Here is a 21,296-nt window from a genome sequence, read left to right as displayed (position 1 = left end):
AGGCTGGCGGCTGCAGCTCCTATTCACCCCTAGCCTGGGAACGTCCATATGCCACAGGGGGGCACTAAATAATACTAATAATAACAATAAAAATACCACTGTTGAGTCATAAAGGCTTGGTATAGTTCCAGGCTCAAGCAGGAGTCTTCCATGGATAACATATTTGGGATAGGAAAGACAGGCAGTCCCTTATTATTTTGTTTATTTATTATTTATATGCTGTCAATTTCTACAATAGACTATAAGTTGCTTTCAGTAAATGTGTGTATATTTTAAACAATAAAGCTACTGAAATAGAAATGTTAAAATCCTTTTGAAGGAGAAGGAAAAAAATACCAACCCTTTAGGCTCTTCTAATTGAGGATTTAATTTCACTTTCAGATTTCTGACTCTTGAATAAAGGGAGGAGGAAGTTTCACTTTTTTGTGTATGATAAAAAAGAATATTTTCATTCATCAAGTTAACTAACATTTGCTGATACCCCTCTGTGGGATGGGCACAGAGGTGATCATAAGAGGATGTCAGACCCTTTGCGTGTCACCAGCAGTCTTCGAGAGGAGCAGAATTCCCACCAGCCCCATAAGACCTGAAGAGAACTCGTCATGGGGTCTTGGTCCTCGCAAAAGATATTCCACGTTGGAGTTCCTGTCGTGGCTCAGTGGTTAACGAATCCGACTAGGAACCATGAGGTTGTGGGTTCGATCCCTGGTCTTGCTCAGTGGGTTAAGGATCCGGCCTTGCCCTGAGCTGTGGTGTAGGTTGCAGATGCGGCTCGGATCCCGAGTTGCTGTGGCTGTGGCGTAGGCCAGCAGCTACAGCTCCGACTGGACCCCTAGCCTGGGAACCTCCATATGCCACTGTCACGGCCCTAGAAAAGGCAAAAAGACAAAAAAAAAAAAAAAAAAAAAAAAAAGATATTCCATGTTGAAAATATTTTCAGCAGCAGTTTAAGAGAAGCAGCAGAAATAGTTTCGAAAGTGGAGGAAAGTCAAAACAAAACTGCATACATTTTTTTATAAAAACAGATACATATAGGGAGTTCCCATAGTGGCTCAGTTGTAACGAACCTGACTCGTATCCTTGAGGGTACAGGTTTGATCCCTGGCCACTCAGTGGGTTAAGGATCAAGCATTGCCATGAGCTGTGGTGCAGGTTGCAGACTCGACTTGGATCTGGCACGGCTGTGGCTGTGGTTGGCAGCGGTAGCTCTGATGTGACCCCTAGTCTGGGAACTTCCATACGCTGCATATGTGGCCCTAAAGATATAAATAAAGATATAACAGTATTAACTATGACTAATTGAAAATTGGGTGATTACAGAAGTTTTTTATTTTTTTCTTTTTACTACCTAAATTCTCCAAGTGTACTTACACAACCAGAGAAAAGAGTAAAAAGGAAAAATCAGCAAATGCTGTTCAATTCCAGATGTAGAGAGCCCAGAAGCTGTCACTCCACTTTTCACAAAATAAGAAAAACTGAACCAATGGAAAAATCAATTCTTCTGAGATCCTTTAGCGAATTGAGCTCATGGGGCAAAAGTGCAGCCCCCAAAACTGGGGAGAAGATCGATGTACAGGGAGCAGAAACCTCAGAAAACAGGAAAACCTAAACTGTATTTGACTAATTGCTGGAGGCTGAGCATGGACTAGTTTGAGAGTAAAAAACTCCCAGAGGCCCAGTCTAGGTGGGGTCCTTCTGCTTCCCAGAGTTTTTCTCACAGGCACCCCACCAGGTTCTCCTGGTGATAAACAGAGAAATCTTCCTTCCTGTTTGGCCAGAGGAAGGTGAAAAGTAACCATCTAAATACACCCAGAGAGTCAGAGTTCCCATCATGGCTCAGCAGAAATGAATCTGATGAGTAACCATGAGGACACAGGTCCAATCCTAGGCCTCACTTGGTGGGTTAAGGATCTGGCGTTGCCATGAGCTACGGTGTGGGCCGCAGATGCGGCTCGGATCCCACATTGCTGTGGCTGTGGCGTAGGCTGGCGGCTACAGCTCTGATTTGACCCCTATCTTGGGAATCTCCATATGCCGTGTGTGTGGCCCTAAAAAGAGACAAAAAAAGTAAAAAATATACCCAGAGCACTCTGTTTCAGAAAAAGCCTGCCTTCAAGGGAATTATTTTAGCCCAGTGTAATCTGGCCCTGCTCAGTGGCAGTTAGACAACCCAGCTCCCTCTAAACTTCCTGTCCCAAGGGGAGGAAAATAAAAGGGGGGGGGGCTAAGAAATTGCTCTGAAGGTCACAGCCTAGAGGTTCAGGCTCATTAAAAAGAAAAAAACAGATTCTGGAATTCAATTTTAAGATTACTGAATGTTTCCCCTCCACGAAACCTTCTACCACATCCGCAGGACTCCGGTGGGTGACAGCTCTATTTCAGAGGGAGCTTCTAGGGAAACCCAGAGACAATACGGAAGACAAAAAAAGAGGACAATGGATGAAAGCAAAGCCTCTGAGCCTACAGGTACAGCTAGTATTAAAAATAGACTCCCTCTTGGCCAAAAAATCACGACATCTCACAGTAAAGATTATCTATCTCCACTCCTGTTATCTGCTACATCCTGTGCAGCATCAGATAAGAAGTATAAAGCGGGGGGAGTTCCCTGATGTTGTAGTGGTTAGGATTCAGCACTTTCACTGCTGTGGCCTGGTTCAATCTCTGGTATGGGAACTAAGATCCCCCATCAAGCCATGGCTGAACAAAACAAAACCCAGCAATGAAAAACTAAAACTATATCTATCTGTCTGTCTGTCTGTCTGTCTGTCTATCTATCTATCTATCTATCTATCTATCTATCCAAATACATATGTGTACAAATATATATGTGTGTGTGTGTGTGTGTGTATAAAGACATGCTAAAAAGCAGGAAAAATATAATCTGAAGAGACAAAACAAGCTTGAAAACAAGACTAGGGTATGACAGAGAATTTGGAATTATCAGGCTAGGTGGATACCTGGCATCCTGCATTTGTCAAAACCAACATTAGTCTGTAGTTATACAGAACTATATAACACAATTAATCCTAATGTAAACTTTGAATTTTGGTTAATGTCAACGTATCCATATTGGCTCATCCACTGCTACGAATGTATTACGCTGGTATAAGATGTTAACCTCAGAGGAAACTGTGTGGAAGAGACTGGGTCTGTGGGAAATCTCTGTATACTCTATATGCTCTTTTTTTCTCATAAATAAAGTCTACTCTCTTAAAAAAATACACAATTTGTTCATTCATTCAGAAATATTCAGGAGTTCCCTGGTGGCCTAGCAGGTTAAGGATCTGGCATTGTCACTGATGCGCTTGGGTCCCTGCTGTGGTGCAGGTTCGATCACTGGACCGGGAACTTCCCCATGCAGATATTTGCTGAGCATCCACACATGTCAAGCACTGTGGTCGGTTTTAGAAACAGCACAGTATATGACCCAGGCCAAGCTCCTGCTCTGCTGGGGGGCTTATGCTCCAGTGGGGGTGGATGGGATGGGGTGGTGGTAGTACAAACCTGTGGCAGTTAAGCAAACAAGATAACTGTAGAGAGTCATGAAGACAGAGCAGCAGATGGTGAGCTGAAGAATGCCTGGGGGAGCTACTGGAGAGGGGCTGGTCTCGGAGGACCCCCCCTCGGCTGAGGACTTCCTTGTCTGAACAGTGGCAAATCTGGAGCCAAACATTCCTAGAAAGCAAATGCCCAAGTCCCAGAGCCCCTGGAACAGAAATCAACCAAGGAAGGAAAGGAGAGTCTGGTGTGGAATCATGATGATCGTACTTGTGGGCTCAAGCAAAGGGCTGGCTGGTGGTATCACGAACTGACATGGAAAAACCCAACAGAGGAGTTCCCGTCGTGGTGCAGTGGTTAACGAATCCGACTAGGAACCATGAGGTTGCGGGTTCGATCCCTGCCCTTGCTCAGTGGGTTAACGATCCGGCGTTGCCGTGAGCTGTGGTGTAGGTTGCAGACATGGCTCGGATCCTCCGTTGCTGTGGCTCTGGCGTAGGCCAGTGGCTACAGCTCCGATTCAACCCCTAACCTGGGAACCTCCATATGCCGCGAGAGCGGCCCACGAAATAACAAAAAGACCAAAAAAAAAAAAAAAAAAAAAAGAAAAACCCAACAGAGAAAGTCTGTGGGTGGAGACTGGAACCCCAAAGTTCTGGTTTGTAGCATTCAGATGCTCTGGCAGAAAGAATCATACAGCTGGTAGGTGCCACAAAGTAAGACAGGAGCCATGCCAGTGGGGGATGAGGGAGCCATGGAAGCCCATCATGGGTGTCAGAATCTGAACAGGACAAGGGGGTCATCCAGGGGTAACCTGGTATGAGGTGTCAGAACACTTCAGAGGGTTTCACAGAACTAGAACAAACAATCCAAAGATGTATATGGAACCACAAAAGACCCAGAATTGCCAAAGCAATCCTGAGGAACAAAACCAAGCAGGAGGCATAACTATCCCAGACTTCCAGCAATATTACAAAGCCACAGTCATTGAGACAGTGTGGTACTGGTACCAAAACAGACAGACAGACCAATGGAACAGAATAGAGAACCCAGAAATAAACCGAAACACCTACGGTCAATTAATCTTTGACAAAGGAGGCAAGAACATAAAATGGGAAAAAGACAGTTTTCAGTAGGTGTTGCTGGGAAACCTTGACCACTGCATGCAAATCAATGAAACTACAGCACATCCTCACACCATGCACGAAAATAAACTGAAAATGACTTAAAGAATTAAATATAAGACAAAACATCAAACTCCTGGAAGAGAACATAGGCAAAACATTCTCTGACATCACCCTTACACATATTTTCTCAGGTCAGTCTCCCAAAGCAACAGAAATAAAAGCAAAAATAAACCAATGGGACCTAATTAAACTGACAAGCTTTTGCACAGCAAAGGAAACAAAAAAGAAACCAAAAAGACAACTTACAGAATGGGAGAAAATAGTTTCAAATGATGCAACTGACAAGGGCTTCATCTCTAAAATATACCAGCTACTTATACAACTCAACAGCAAAAAAGCCAACAACCCAATGGAAAAATGGGCAAAAGATCTGAATAGACATTTCCCCAAGGAAGATATATGGATGGCCAACAGGTACATGAAAAAATGCTCAACATCCCTGATTGTTAGAAAAATGCAAACCAAAACTACCATGAGACAACATCTTACACCAGTTAGAATGGCCATCATTAATAAGTCCACAAATAATAAATGCTGGAGGGGGTGTGGAGAAAAGGGAACCCTCCTGCACTGTTGGTGGGAATGTGAGCTGGTACAACCACTATGGAGTACAGTATTGAGGTACGTTAGAAATTTATACATAGAAGTACCATGTGACCCAGCAATCCCACTCTTGGGCATATATCCAGACCAAACCTTCCTAGAAAAAGACACAGGCACCTGCGTGTTCATTGCAGCACTATTCACAATAGCCAAGACATAGAAACAACCCAAATGTCCATTGGCAGATGATTTGATTAGGAAGATGTGGTATATATACACAATGGAATACTACTCAGCCACAAAAAAGAACAGAATAATGCCATTTGTAGCAACATGAGTGGAACTAGAGACTCTCATACTGAATGAAGTAAGTCAAAAAGAGAAAGACAAATACCATGTGATATCACTTATATCTGGAATCTAATATGAGGCACAAATGAACTTTTCCACAGAAAAGAAAATCATAGACTTGGAGAATAGACTTGTGGTTGCCAAGGGGGGAGGGGGAGGGAGTGGGATAGATTGGGAGCTTGGGGTTAATAGATGCAGACTATTGCCTTTGGATGAATTAGCAATGAGATCCTGCTGGGTAGCTCTGGGAACTGTCTAGTCACTTATGATGGAGCATGACAACGTGAGAAGAAGGAATGTTTATGTGTATGTGTAACTGGGTCACCTTGTTGTACAGTAGAAAAAAATTGTACTGGGGAAATAACAATTAAAAACAATTTTAAATTAAAAAAAGAACATGTCAGAGAGTGAGGGCTGCATCCATGTTGGGGGGCAGAGAGAGTGTGATACCCCAAGTCTGAGAGTGGTGAGGAAGCAGTTTCCATGGGGACAGTCTGGCGTGGGGTCTTGGGGCTCAGGTGGGTTGAGGAGGACATCCAAGCTAGAAGGGGTGGAGGGGAGACAGGAGCCTGCTTACATATATGGGGATCAATCAAAATATAAATCTATTAAGGATAACAGGAGCTGGGTCCCTCACTGTTGGAGAAGGAAGTTACAAATATTGAGGGAGTTCTTGTTGTGGCTCAAAGGATTAGGAACCTGATATAGTGTCCATGAGGATGCGGGTTTGATCCTTGGCCTTGCTCAGTGGGTTAAGGATCCAGTTTTGCTACAAGCTGCAGTGTAGCTTGCAGCTGTGGTTCGGAACTATCGTTGCTGTGGCTGTGGCTGTGGCTGTGGCTGTGGTGCAAACCTGCAGCTGCAGCTCTGATGGGACCCCTAGCCTGGCAACTTCCATATGTCACAGGTACAGCTAGTAAAGTAAATAAATAAATAATGCAAACATTGAACGGGAGAAACTAAAACCAACTTTGTGTTGTTGGAGGTGTTGATATAAACACATGATTTTTTATAGATAGATAGATCCTTAGAAACAGAGATAAATACAGATATAAAAATGAGTGTGTGTGTGTGAGAGAGTGTATTTTCTCCCCTAATTCTGCCCTCTGAGATATAAATGCATGTGTGTGTGTATATTTCCCCCCAGCTCCGCCCTCTGGGGCACCTGGTGACACTCCACAGTGATGGGCACACTTAGTACCCAGATTTTTGACTCTACGGTAACTTCCCAGTAAAAGAAACTGGGTTCCTTGGAGAAATGACTGATTCCAGGGTAGGGGCAGCGAAAACACAAGGTAAGTCTGGAGCATGTTATTCAGGAAAGTAAGAAAGTGCTCAGAGAATGATAGGGACATGTCAGAAGGACTCTCCAAAACAGAGACAATTTGAGTACAAAAATAAATAAGGCTCGAAATGGATTACAGCTTCTTCTCCATAAAAACACCGAAAGGTGGATGACGTTGCTGCATCGGAAGGACCTAGAGATCCCCGGACCCTGGAATGGGCGGGGCGGGGGGGCGGGGAGGTGCCTTCTGTGGAGGCTTTGGCAGCAGTGTCCCAGGTCGGGGCTGGGTCCAGGCCACAGAGAGCTCGGAGGCAAGGCCAAGGCTAAGGAGTGGCTCCCCATTACCAAGCTGGGCCACCAGGTCAAAGACTTGAAGATCATGCTCCTGGAAGAGACCTTTCTCTTCTCTCTGCCCATCAAGGATGCTGAGATTATTGATTTTTCCCGGGGGCATCCCTAAGGTTTTGAAGATTATGCCCGTGCAAAAGCAGACATGCTGGCAGGGGACCAGGCTCAAGGCATTTGTTGCCGTTGGGGATTACAATGGACATGGTGGTAGCCACTGCCATGGCGGGGTGGGGTGCATCTTTCTGGGGAAACTCTCCACCCCCATGAGGCCAGGCTGCTGGGGTAATGAGATCAGCAAACCCCCACCATCCCTTGCAAGGTCATTGGCTGCTGTGGCTCTGTGCTGGTGTGCCACATCCCTGACCCCAGAGACACTGGCATGTCTCACCTCCTGTGCCCAAGAAGCCACTGATGATGGCTGGAATTGAGGACTGCTACACCTCCGGCTGTACTGGCACCCTGGGCAACTTCACCAAGATCACCTTCCATGCCATTTCCAAGACCTACAGCTATCTCGCTGCTGACGTCTGCAAAGAGATGGTGTTCGCCACGTCTCCTTATCCAGAATTCACCGACCACCCTGTAAAGACCCACACCAGCGTCTCCAATGCAGAGGACCCGGTTCCTGTTGTGGCCAGCAGCCACGTCATTTTATATGAGAAAGGTAAAGTGAACAAAGTTCTTTTGAAAAGAAAAGAAAAGAAAAGAAAAGAAAAGAAAAGAAAAGAAAAGAAAGGAAAGGAAAAGGTTATAACCCACTGAAGAAAAAATGAAATCATGAATCCACATTTGCGGTTGCTTTTCATTTTTTATTTTATTTTGTTTTATTTTTTGTCTTTTAGGACCGCTCCTGCAGCATATGGAGGTTCCCAGGCTAGGGATCGAATCGGAGCTCTAGCTGCTGGCCTACACCATAGTCATAGCAGCGCCGGATCCAAGCCATGTCTGCGACCTACATCACAGTTCACGGCAATGCCAGATTCTCAACTCACTGAGCCAGGCCAGGGATCAAACCTGTGTCCTCACGGATGCTAGTCAGATTCATTTCCCCTGAGCCATGACGGGAAGTAACTCTGTCTTTTAAAAATACTGAATACATTGCAAGTTTGATGAAGAGCAGGATATTTGTACAGTTTCAAAGCATCAAAGTATCGTTTCAAACCTATTGATTACAGAAGGGAACAGAGTAGATTTACAGTGGCAATGCTGGCAGAGGTTGTCTTAACCAAAGAATGCAATCTGACACCATCAATGATGGGACAAAGTACAATTCTGCACCACTCAACAGCGAGCAATGAGAGAAAGGCGGCAGTACCACGTCCATGATACTCCTGCCAAAGCTGCATAACCAGATACAGGGACAGGCTACAAAATCATTGGCCTGTAGTCTCCTACAGTCTGTACAAGGGTTAAGTCGTCACGGTCAAAGTCTGAGGAACCCTTCAGGAAACGCAAGAGACATGACACCTAAATGCAGTCAGTGACTGCGTTTAACCAGAGAGGGCATGACAAGAGATGCCCTTGAACGGGGTCAGAGGATGAGCTGGGATTCATGTGTCAAAGTTAATTTCCTGATCGTGATGATTGTGTTGTCGTTTCTGCAGAAGAGTTTCCTTGTTTGTAGAAAATAAACACAAAAGGTTTTGTGTATGGAGGGGTCATGGAGCACCAGAAAATGACTCAGAAATAAAGGACTTTATACTGTAGTTTAACTTTCCTGGAGGTGTGTGATTGTTTAAGAGTGAAATTTTATTTCATTTTTTAGAAAAATTTATATTAAAAATTTTATTTATTTGTTTGTTATTATTGTTTTTTTAATGGCTGCATCCATGGCATATGGAAGCTCCTGGGCCAGGGATCGAATCCAAGCCACAGCTGTGACCTGTGCTACAGCTGCAGCAACATAGGATCATTTAACCCACTGGGCCAGGCCGGGGATCAAACCATGGCCACCACAGTGACAAGCCAAACCATTAACTTATTGCACCATGATGGGAACTCTAGTAAAATTTGATTAAAGGAGGCAGTGAGATATACAATTTTGGGTCTTTGTGGAAAGCCCTTATCTGGAGTTATGAATTTGCCCATCATCAGCATAGAGCTGAAATGTTTCAGCAATTGCATGGGATCAACTACAGAGCGAGTGGGAAAGACCGCTGAGGACCCAACCCTGGGTCTCACCAAGGTTTAGGTGTCCAGAAGGGAAGTGAAGCAAAAAAAGGGGGGGGCATGGTCAGAGTGAATTGGAGAAAATCAACAGATTGGATATCATAGAAGCTGAGACAAGAAAAAATTCTTTCCCTCTCTTTTATTTTTTCTTTTTAAGACTGCACCCATAGCATGTGGCCGTGCCTAGACTAGGCGTGGAATCGGAGCTGCAGGTGCCAGCCACAGCCACAGCAACACCAGATCTGAGCCTCGTCTGCAACCTATACCACAGCTCACAGAAACACCGGATCCTTAACCCACTGAGCGAGGCCGGGGATGGAACCCTCGTCCTCATGGATACTAGTTGGATTTGCTTCTGCTGTGCCACGACAAGAACTCCAAGAGTCTCTTGATGACTTCTTGTGCAACGTGTTGAGGGGTTAAGTAAGATGAAGCTGTGAGCAGGGCTGCCAGTAACCTCTGGACAAGAGCTGCCTCAAGGGAGCCCAGTTAGGAAGTATGACTCCAAGATGTCCACATCCTGGTCCCTAGCATCTCTGACAATCTTACCTTATGTGGTCAAAGGGACTTTGCAGGTATGAAGGAAGATCTTTCAATAGGCAGATTAGCCTGGATTATTTGGGTGGGCTCAAGGTAACCACAGGGTCTGTAGGAGGAGGATGCGGGAGGATCAGAGTCAGAGAAAGAAGATGTAAGGACGGGAGTTCCCATTGTGGCTCAGCAGTAACGAACCTGACTAGTATCCATGAGGATGCAGGCTTGATCCCTGGCCTAGCTCAGTGGGTTATGGACCTGGCATTGCCATGAGCTGTGGTGTAGGTCACAGATGCTGCTCAGGTCCAGCGTGGCTATGGCTATGGTGTAGGCCAGCAACTGCAGCTCTGATTTGCCCCCCTAGCCTGGGGTGGAGAAGCCAGTCCTTGGGAGGTGCTACATTGTTGACCTTGAAGATGGCAGGTAGGAGCCATGAACCAATGGGTGCAGGTGGCCTTTAGAGGCTAGAAAAGGCAAGGACATGGATAGCCCCCTACAGTCTCCAGAAGGCACACAACTCTACCGGCACCTCCATCTTAGGACTGATCTCCCAAACTGTAAGGTAATTTTGTTTGTTTGTTTTCTGTGGCATATGGAAGTTCCCAGGCTAGGGGTGGAATCAGAGCTGCAGCTCCTGGTTTACGCCATGACCACAGTAATATGGCATCTGAACGGCATCTTCGAACTTTACCACAGCTTGAGGCAATGCTGGATCCTTAACCCACTGAGCAAGGCCAGGAATTGAACCCACATCTTCGTGGATACTCAGAGGTTCTTAATCGTCTCAGCCACAATGGAAACTCCATAAATTTGTTTTAAGCTGCTAAAATTGTACTAATTTCTTATAGCAGCGAGAGGAAACCAATACAGGGAGAGGGGGTTAGGGACAAAAATAGGGGGAGAGGAAAACAACTTTGAAGTTTTTATTGTGAAAGTGGGCAGAGAAAGGGGTGGGAGGAGGATGGGCCACAGTTATTCATGGGTCAGTGACAATCTTTAATTTTTTAATTAATAGGCAATTTTTAAGGGCAGTTTTAGATTTATAGAAAAATTACATTGGAAAGTACAGAGAGTTCTCATTTTATGCCTCCCTTCAGTTTTCTAGTAACATCTTTTTTTTTTTTTTTTCCTGTCTTTTTGCCTCTGCTAGGGCCGAACCTGTGGCATATGGAGGTTCCCAGGGTAGAGGTCTAATTGGAGCTGTAGCTGCCAAGACTACGCCAGAGCCACAGCAACGCAGCATCCGAACTGCGTCTGCAACCTACACCACAGCTCAGGGCAACACCGGATCCTTAACCCACTGAGCAAGGCCAGGGATTGAATCCGTAACCTCATGGTTCTTAGTCAGACTCATTAACCACTGAGCCACCATGGGAACTCCTCTAGTAACATCTTGTAATCATGTGGTACATTTGTTACCATTGGTGAGCCAGTGTTGTTACATTATTATTAACCAAAGTCCCAGTTTACACTAGGGTTCGCTTGTGTGGGTTACATCCTGTGAGTTTTGACCAATGTTATGTATTCACCTTTATAGCATCATGCAGAGTAATTTCTAAAAATGCCCTGTGCTCCATCTGTTTGCTCCTTATTTTTCTCTTCCCTTCCTGGCAACCACTGATTTTTTATTTTTATTTTTTTAATGAATGAATTAATTAATTTATCTTATCATCTCCACAGTTTTTCTTTTTTTGGCGTGACATATAGTTGGACCCATACAGTACATAGCCTTTTCAGATTGGCTTCTTTCACTTCGCAATATGCATTTAAGCTTTCTCCATGTCTTTTGTGGCTTGATAGTGCCTTTCTTCTTCATGCTGAGGAATATTCCATTATATGGGTATACCGCAAATTGTTTATCCATTCACCCATTGAAAAATGTCTTGGTTGCTTCCAAGGTTTGGCAATTATGAATAAAGCTGCTACAAACATCCTCATGCAGGGTTTTTTTTTTTTTGGTGAATGTGTTTTCAACTCATGGGTAGATATCAAAGAGTGTGATTGTTGGATCATATTTTAAGTGTCATGTTTAGTTTTGTAAGAAATCACCCAATAGCCTTCCCAAGTGGCCACACCATTTTTCATTCCCATCAGCAATGAGGGAGGGTCCTCCCTTCTCTCCATCCTTACCAGCATTTGGTGCTATCAGCATTTTGAATTTTAGCCATTCTAGGTGGTGGCATGTATCTTGTTGGTTGAAGGGGTGGGTATTTCTAAGATGGGTGATTGTCAGGTAGGTCATAGTCTACTGAGATTGTTCTATAGCAAGAGAGAAATTGATAAGTGGGGAAGAGAGGAGATAAAGGCGTGAATGAAAGTGTTGAGATGGGGCAGGGGGATTCAGCCACACTGTAGGGGCTGGTTTTAGGTAGAAAGGAAATTTGTCCTTTGTAGCAGGGGAAAGGAAGGCAGAAAGAGGGGTGGATTTGAAGGCAAGGAAAGAGACTCTCTGACAACTTCTGCTTTTTGCAGGAAGTATGTGACAAAGTCATCTGCTGAAAATGATGTGTGTGGGCAGGATCGTGAAAGAGGTTCATAGAGAAAGAGTTTCTAAATGTGGAATACTCTTGTGTGTCATGATGAGAGGTGACCCAGTGTAGAGATTTCTCAAGACTGCAGAGAGTACTGGTGTGGGTTCGATTCTTCTTTTCTTAAAATCCACAACCCTACATCTCTCTACTCTCCTGCGGTCAGGAAGGCAGGAATGGTTAGTGGAAAAATGCCAAATTAGGAATCAAGGAACTGGATCTAGTCTCAACTCTGGCATGAGATGACCTCTCATGGGTCAAGTTTATTGCCGAGGTCAAGTACTTAGCTCTAACTTCCTCTTGGTGGCACCAGGCTGAGATTCTCAAGGCTGTGCCTGGCATAGCCCCTGAGCTCTCCCTCTGACTCGCAGTGTGTGAGAATATGGGAGTCAGTTCCTCCCTGGACCAAGAAACCCCAATCCATCGTTTGACAATATTTAGCCTCTCTCTTTGCACAGCTGCCATCTTTGCTCAGGAAGGTGGAGGAAATGGAGCAAGCAACGGGCTGCTTCTTTGCACTCAGCTGCAAGCTGTCACTATTAATAGTTCAGGGCATTGCAGCCTTGGCATCTATGGCCCCTTGGGATAGGCAAACAGAAGCCCACCTCCATCACCTGAGCCTCAGCCCAGGGACTAAGCCACATGCACATGACTCTCTTTTCTCACCTCTGATTCTCAGAATTACTCATTTCCTTCCTTTTTCACCCTGTTTTTAAGCCAACATCACCCTTGAGGGCTTGTTTCTACCCATACTCGTACCCTTACGACTTCTTGGGTGTTAGGCACCAGGGCTCTGCGGCCACTGCAGTTGAAGAGAGCTAAGATCCTACCCCAAGCATGCTTGAGAAATGGGTGCCACCAGGGCTTGAAAGGAAAGAAAACAGAAACAAAACAAAAATAAGAGGATCTGAGACAGCTTTCTCTTCTAGAACATGCTAATAGACCATGTGACTCCTAAAGTCTTTTGAGACTTTGTATTGTGGCAATGAATTAACTGTGCATACTCATGAATATATATCATCCAGTGAGTTAGGACATAAATACAGATCAATTAAAAAAAAACCCTCAACTGCATTGTCTTCTCATGGACCCCAAGTCTCCCAATGGCCCATGGCCATCTGTAGGGAGAACTCTGTGCGTGGGAAGCTGATGGATTCCCAAAAGACCATGCTTTTCTAGGGGAGTAGCCCAAGAAGGCAGGTAGTTCGTCTGAGGCTGCCAAGGGCAGATCAAGGTGCCTGGACTCAATCCTAGGTCTTGGTGCGTCATGGGGAAACAGGAGTATCTTTGGGGGACACTTCTTATTTGGGGAATTTGGTCAGTGTCTGCAGAGAGAAAGCTGTGAGAAACTCCAAGACAAACGCCTTGAGCCCTCTGGATGGGTTTAGTGCTCCCGAAGTGCTCCCCAGGAGCCAAAGTGATCAGCGCCTGGATCTTGGACTTGTAGCCTCTAGAGCCATGAGAAATAAACAATTAATATTTAAGCCACTTGATCAATGGTGTTTTGTTAGAGCAGCCTGAGCAGACTTAGACAGTATATGGTTTTAATATAATTGAATGTTAACTGCTGTGTACATTGAGAGAAGAGTCATACTTTGTTTAGTTCAGAGATGTACTTACATTTTGGGAGTTTTCCAGGGTGATGAGTTTGCCCTGCAGAAATCAGTGACTCACTTTTTGGTGCTATCTGGAGCCCTACTGCTTCTCCTGCCCTAGAGAGAACACACTTTTCAATTCCGTAATGGGCTCTTTCATTTAAAAGCTATTTTTTTTCTTCTTCATTTTTAATTAGACTTCAGGTACACAGAAGAGGAGTAATCAACCATAATCCTGAGTTCTTGACGTTCTCTCATCACTGGTCCATATTGATCCTGCCCAAATTACTTACTTACTTACTTAATTATTTTTAGAGCTGTATCTGTGGCATATGGGGCTAGGAGTTCCCTGACTAGGGGTCAAACTGGAGCTGCAGCTGCCAGCCTATGCCACAGCCACAGCAATGCCAGATCTAAGCCATGTCTGTGACCTACCCCACAGCTCATAGCAACACTGGGTCCTTAACCCACTGAGCCACAAGGGAATGCGATTTCTAGATTTTTGCTGTTGAAAGCCACCCTGCTATACACATTCCTGTATATTTTGCTGGTTTTACAAGTGCAAGAGCTTCAAGTATGTTTCTGGAAGTGAAACTGCCAAGTCATTAGGTATGTGACTTTTTCACTTTAGGAGGACACACCAAAAGTTTTTCCCAATGCTCTTACATAAGTTTATAGTCCCATCAGCAAATATGCACATACCTTTGTTTATATTGGCTTCTATCTCAGTTACATGTGGCTAGACGGTCTGGTGTGTGTTTTATCTACTCTTTGAAATTTGTTCAGTGTTTCTCTGTGACTGCATTTTTGCAAATGTTTCATATGTGCTTTCAAATGTGTTCTTTGGGAGTTCCTGTCATGGCTCAATGGTTAACAAACCTGACTAAATGAAGTTCCCAGACCAGGGATCAAACCTGAGCCACAGCAGTGACAACCTTGTTTTCTCAGCTGCTAGGCCACCAGGGAACTCCTCCAGTTTTTTTTTTTTTCTTGTAATTAATTGCTCATTGCATACTATTGCTGTTGGGAAAGATACCTTTTATGGAGTTCCCATACTGGCTCACTAGGTTAAGGACCTGACATTATTTCTTTGAGGATGTGGGTTCAATCCCTGGCCTCGCTCGGTGGGTGAAGGATCTGGCAGTGCTACAAGCTGTGGTGTGGTTTCCGGGTGCAACTTGAATCCGGTGTTGCCATAGCTGTGGCATAGGCCTGCAGCTGCTGCTCCCATTCGACCCCTATCCTGAGAACTTCCACATGCTGTAGGTGCAGCCGTAAAAAGAAAGAAAGAAAAGAAAAGATATTTGATAAGATTTCCTTTCCCACTATTTTTCTTATACCTATTATAAGTTTTTGCTTTGGGGTTACCATGAGGGTCACATATAACAGCCTGTATATACAGCAGTCTATTTTAAGTTGATAGCAGGCTAAGTTTGAATTAATTCTGAAACCCTATGGTTTTACTCCTCCCACCCCACTGTTTCATGTTTTCCATATCACATTTTACATCTTTTGATTTTGTGTATCCCTTAACTAGTTATTATAGTAAGAGTTATTTTTACTACTTTTGGCTTTTCATACGAGTTTTATAAGTGAGTAATCCACTACCTTTACTATATATTTACCTTTACCATTGCGAGTTTTACTTTCATATTTTCTCCTTACTAATTAGTACCCTTTCTTTTCAGCTGCTGGTTTAGTGGTGAATAACTCCTTTAGCTTTGGTTTGGAAAACTCTGTCCCTCATTCAGTTTTGAATAATAGCCTTGCTGGGAAGAGGAGCCTTGGTTGGGAGTTTTTTTTTTCGTCCTTTTAGTGCTTTGAAGATATCATGCAGCTTCCTTCTGGCCTGCAAAGTTTTGGCTGAGAAATCTGCTAATAGGCTTATAGGGGTTCCCGTGTATGTGACAAGTTGTTTTTCTCTTGCTGCTTTTAAGATTCTCTCTTTAATATTTGACTTTTTAATTATATTGTGTTTTGGTGTGGTTCTCCTTAGATTTCTCTTCTCTGGAACTCTGGGTTTCCTGAATCTAGATGTCTTATTTCTTCTGCATGTTGGGAAAGTTTTCAGTCATTACGTTTTTGTGTTTTTTTTCACATAAGTTCTCTGCCCTTTTTTCTTTCTCTTCTGCTTCTAGACCCCTATAATGTAAATGCTATTGTTCCCCATATGTTTCTTGAGCTATCTTTACTTTGAAAAATTCTTTATTCTTTTGGTTTCTCTGTTTGGGTGAGTTCCACTGGCCTGTCTTCCAGCTCACTGATTCTTTCTTTGTTTCATCTAATCTGCTGTTGAAACTTCTAGTGTATTTTTCAGTTCAGTTATTGCATTCTTCAGCTCTGTGATTTCTGCTTATACTTTCTTGTATTTTTCTCTCTCATTGTTGAAGTTCTCATTTTGTTTATTCATTTTTTCCCCCTGGGTTTGGTGAACAACTTTATGACCATTTTGTTGAACTTTTTATTGGGTAAATTACTTATCTCCATTTCATAAAGATTTTTTTCTGGCATTTTATCTTCTTTCATTTGGAATACATTCCTCTTTATCCTCATTTTGCTTGACATTCTGTTTTTATTTCACTGTATTAGGGAGACAGCTATTTCTATCCCAGTCCTGAAGGAGTGACCTATGTAGGAGATGAAGGTTATTATCATTTAAACTTGCTCTAGCTCTTGGTTTTCACTTGAACTTTTGTGATCATCTAAGAAGTCTGATTTATTCTTTTAAAAATTTTTTTCTGGAGGGGCTGCACTTGCAGTATATGGAAGTTCTCAGGCTAGGAGTCAAATTGGAGCTACAGCTGCCAGGCTACATCACAGCCACAGCAACATGGGATCCAAGTCATGTCTGCAACCTACACTACAGCTCATGGCAATGCCGGATCCCTGACCCTCTGAGAGAGGCCAGGGATTGAACCTGCATCCTCATGGTTACTAGTCAGATTTGTTTCTGTTGCACCACAACAGGATCTTCCTAAGCAGCCTGATTTATTCTTGACAGGTCTAGTTGTTAAGGGTGTTACAAAATCTGTGAGTGTTTCAGAGGGATGGATCACAGTTCATATCTAGTTTTAGGCTACTTAAAACTAGACCCTCAGGCAGCAGCTTTTAAGGTATACAAATATATATATCATCCTGTGTGACTGCAATTATAAAGGCTGCTGACCTCCAGGCCAGACACCTGGGGTGTCTCCCTGTCAACAGTTGCAAAAATTGTGGCTCCAGCTGAGTGTGTGAGCTCCTCTCTGGAAGGTACTGGTAAACTATAGCAAGGCCAAGGGCGAGGGCAGAGATAGTGTTCCTTGGCCCCTGTTCCCTGCGAGCACTTCTGTAGCCTCTAAATGTGTGGTATGCCTGAAGCCTACTTCCTAAGCTGAAGCACCAGGGCAGGTACTTAGGTTTTTTGTTTTTGTTTTTTTTTTAATAAGAAGACTGGGGGTGTGTGTTTCAGTTTGCTGTCTGTGCAGTGCCCTGAGTGTGGTAGCTTGCCAAGAACTGCTCCTCTGATTGTTTCAGACCAGTAGGGCCCAGAAATTCAACTTCTTATGGACACTAGAACAAGGCACTCAAGGGACATCTGTGTGGTCTGTGAGTGCCCTCCTGGCTTTGGTGGGGCCTTAGGAGCACTTCTGTCCCTAGAGAAAGTCCTGACAGGCTCCTTCCCCTTCCAGCAAATGCTTTAAGGTTAGCAAGCAAATCTCCTCCCCACTATGGTCTCTGTGCTTTTTAAACTTTGGCTTTTGTGCCAGGACAAGTGAGTCTTCTCGTGAACCCTTTAAGAGTGGAATATCTATTCCCTACAGCCCTATGGTTCTCCTGACATGAAACACATTGATTTTCAAAGCCAGACGTTTTGGGAGCTTCTCTCTCCAGTTCAGATCCCAAGGGCTGGGGTGCCTCATGTGGGCACAGACCCTTCACCCCTCAGGGAGAAACTCTGTATTTCTGATATCCCTCTTGACCTTGGGTCTCTGCACCCACTGGGGGTGACACTGCATCTCTCCCTCTCCTATCTGACTTCCCGTGGCTCTTTTCCCCTTTGTTGTGGAGGAGCTGTTCACCTAGTGTTCAGGTCTTTTTCAGAGGAAATTGACTCATATTTATGTGTAGATTTTTGTGTGTCTGTGGATGACATAAGTTCAGTGCCTTCTTACACCTCCATCTTGAACTGCCTCCCCCTCTTATTTCTTAATAATTGTTTAGACTCATTTTAACATCTGGGACTTTAACATTTCTGTTTCTGATGGGATGTGTACTCCAACTTTGCTTTCGTTTGTTCCTGAAATGGTTATGCTTATCAAATGTCTTTTGCTGTTTTTTGGACTGTGAGCTCATTTACCAAGGTGAGGCAGGGGTGGGGGCACTGACGTCTCTGTTAGGCACCATCTACGGAAGAAGACTGGACTCTAGTCCACACTTGTCCCAGCGTAATGGGTGGGGACGGGTTGGTCCCAGACAGTGAACCACACAGTGGTTCCTCAGCGTATCACTGTCAGTCATTCCCTACTCACCCAAACAAATTTTTCAGATCCTTTGCCCCAGGGAGACACAATTGAGCAGGAGCTTCTCTTTGGATTGTGACTTTTTGGGTCTGGAAGTTTGGAAAGGGATGTGTCAGAGAAGGGGATCAACTTCCTGGGGTTTGTCTTCCTCCACCTATTTTTCTCAGGATTTCTGAGATGGCTGGATTTTTCTTCTGGGACATCTGGACCACAGCTCTGAGTCAGCCTTGCTGCAAGGCAGGCACCATTTGCTCCTGGCATTGGTGGGGGAAGAGTGAGCACAGAGTCTGCAGTTCCTTTCCTGTTTCACTCTTTCCACAGCCTGCCCACCGACTGCTGTTTTTGGCTAAAGCCCTCATCTTTCCACAACAGCCCCCCATTCCCCCACCCATTCCCCAGGATTTCTCACCATTTTATCAGTTTTCTCCCTACAGGTCCTCCTGGGTTTATCTTGGGTGCATCCGCTTATTGCTGATTCGGCCTCTTACTTGAAATTTATCTGAATGAGAATGGATGTGGGCACATGTATACCTGAATCCCTTTGTTGTACAGCCGAAATGATCACAGCCTTGTAAATCAACTAGACTTCAATAAAACTTAAAAATAATTGAAACTAGAACTGGAATCCACCTTTTGGATAGTTACTGAGTGCCCATTCTGCTAGGCACTGTGCTGGGTGCTATGGAACCCTCCATGGATGAGGCTGGCTCATTCCTCATTCCCCAGAGATGCTTCCGGAGTGGTGAAGAAAGACATTAAATACACGGCTACACAACCAGGTAATTCATGGCAATTGTGATCCATTCCAGAAGGGAGAGACCAGGAGCCATAAAAATGTGTGGAAGGATTGTCCTAGGGGGCTGGCAAGGCTTCCTGAAAGATGTGACATTGGAATTGATATTGGGATGCTGGAGAAACATCAGTTTTAGCCACTGGGGGGTAGGGGTCAGCGGATAAGAGAGAAGGGTATTTGCCAAGATGGGGTGGTTTTTTTAAAACTTCTTATGTAATTAGAGTTAATTACAGAGAAGAGGTTTAGTTACATAATAAAATATTTTTATTATGTAAATAATACTATTTTTATTATTATTTTTCCTCAGCATGAGGAAGTTCCTCAGCCAGGGTTTGAACGTGTACCACTGCAGTAACCAGAACCACAGCATTGACAATGCCAGATCCTTAACCCATTGAGCCAAAAGGGAACTCCTAAAATATTCTTTTTCAAAAAAATAGTGACTAGGTTTAGGTAGTTTATTTAAATTTTCAGAAATGGTAAATATATTCTTTTTTGTTGATAAGTCTCAGTAAATTTTCTTAAATAACCAAAATTGTTATTTGGGGTAATAAAAAATTTGTAACAGTAGCTACCATGCAGAGTGTCATTAAGTGGCTGGCACAAGGCCACTGTGGCTCAAGTAACTGAACAGGCATGGGCGATGCTGGAGAGATGGGCAGGGACTTCCTCACAGGCAGTGATGAGGATTTGGGGCCAGATTCTGAGAGCAGCAGGAGACCATGGGCGAGTTTAGGCAGACGAATGATAGAATCCGAGTTGCTTTTAGAAGATGACTCCAGTTGCAATGAGGATAGGACCTGGAGGCAAGGAGGTCTCTTAGGAGGCTGCTGCAGAATGGGGATGGTGGCTCAGACTGCGACTGAGCGCTGGCAGTGGACGTGGAGAAAAGTAGATGGGTTTTGCGGATATTTAGGAGCTGGGTTGGGTAGGGTTCCATGTGCGGAAGGCCACATGGTGGTGCTGAGCACTGAGGAAGGACATCCTGGAGGATGAGTCATGAGAGAACTCAGGATGGGAACAGGACACCTGCCATCAAGCAGTCAGATACTGTAGCCACTCCCTCCCCGGCACCCCCCGCCCCCGATGGTGCACCCTGAGGAGACTCAGGACACAGGGTACCAGCCCCAGGTAGCTGAGGTGCACATCATCAGAATAATTTCAATGAGCCCAGATGTTTGCATCTTCCCATATCTAGAAAAGCGCTAAATTCCTTAACTTGAGATATCTGGTTTTCTTTCTCTCTTTTCTCTTTCTTTCTTCCTTCCTTCCTTCCTTCCTTCCTTCCTTCCTTCCTTCCTTCTTTCTTTCTTTCTTTCTTTCTTTTTTTCTTTCTTTCTTTCTTTCTTTCTTTCTTTCTTTCTTTCTTTCTTTCTTTCTTTCTTTCTTTCTTTCTTTCCTTCCTTCCTTCCTTCCTTCCTTCTTTCTTCCCTTCCTTGTCCCTCCATTCCTTCTTCTTTCTCTTTCTTTATTTTGCCTTTGTAGGGCCACGCCTGTGGCATACAAAAGTTCCCAGGCAAGGAGCTGAACTGGAGCTGCAGCTACCAGCCTACAGCACAGCTCATGGCAACACCAGATCCAAGCCTCGCCTGCAACCTACACCACAGCTCACAGCAATGCCAGATTCTTAACTGACTGACTGAGGCCAGGGATCGAACACACATCCTCATGGATAGGAGTCAGGTTCGTTACTGCTGAGCCACAATGGGAACTTTCTGGTTTTCTTTTAATTTACAGTAATCATTTGATGTTCTGACTGCCTGGTTTTTGTTAACACAGTCCTATATATCCTGGTTCCTCCCTTACCTCTTTGGAGTGGGGTCTCAGTGAGCTGAGAGTCCTGTCTTTGGGCTTGAAGTCCTCAGACAGCCCACTGAATAAAACATAGCTTCCGCTCTTATGTTGTGTATTTTTTTTTTCAGTCAAAAGTGGTGAAACATGTGGGTTTGGGAGAGGACAGTTC

At 44.3% G+C, this 21,296-nt stretch overlaps 1 protein-coding gene and 1 pseudogene across 1 annotated transcript in view; one reads left to right on the top strand and one right to left on the bottom strand.

Annotated features, from left to right (window-relative positions):
• The window catches only part of IFNAR2 (interferon alpha and beta receptor subunit 2), an 85,942-nt gene that overhangs the window by 51,302 nt on the left and 13,344 nt on the right, over positions 1-21,296 (bottom strand).
• Positions 7,080-21,296, top strand: part of LOC110256370 (small ribosomal subunit protein uS5 pseudogene) — a 35,887-nt pseudogene continuing 21,670 nt past the window's right edge.

This window comes from Sus scrofa, chromosome 13, assembly GCF_054392235.1.
Source record: "Sus scrofa isolate SSC_HxYL_T2T_F1_AM1 chromosome 13, Sscrofa_HxYL_maternal_Yorkshire_Landrace_v2.0, whole genome shotgun sequence".
Lineage (NCBI taxonomy): Eukaryota > Metazoa > Chordata > Mammalia > Artiodactyla > Suidae > Sus > Sus scrofa.
This window is presented reverse-complemented; position numbering and strand designations above follow the sequence as displayed.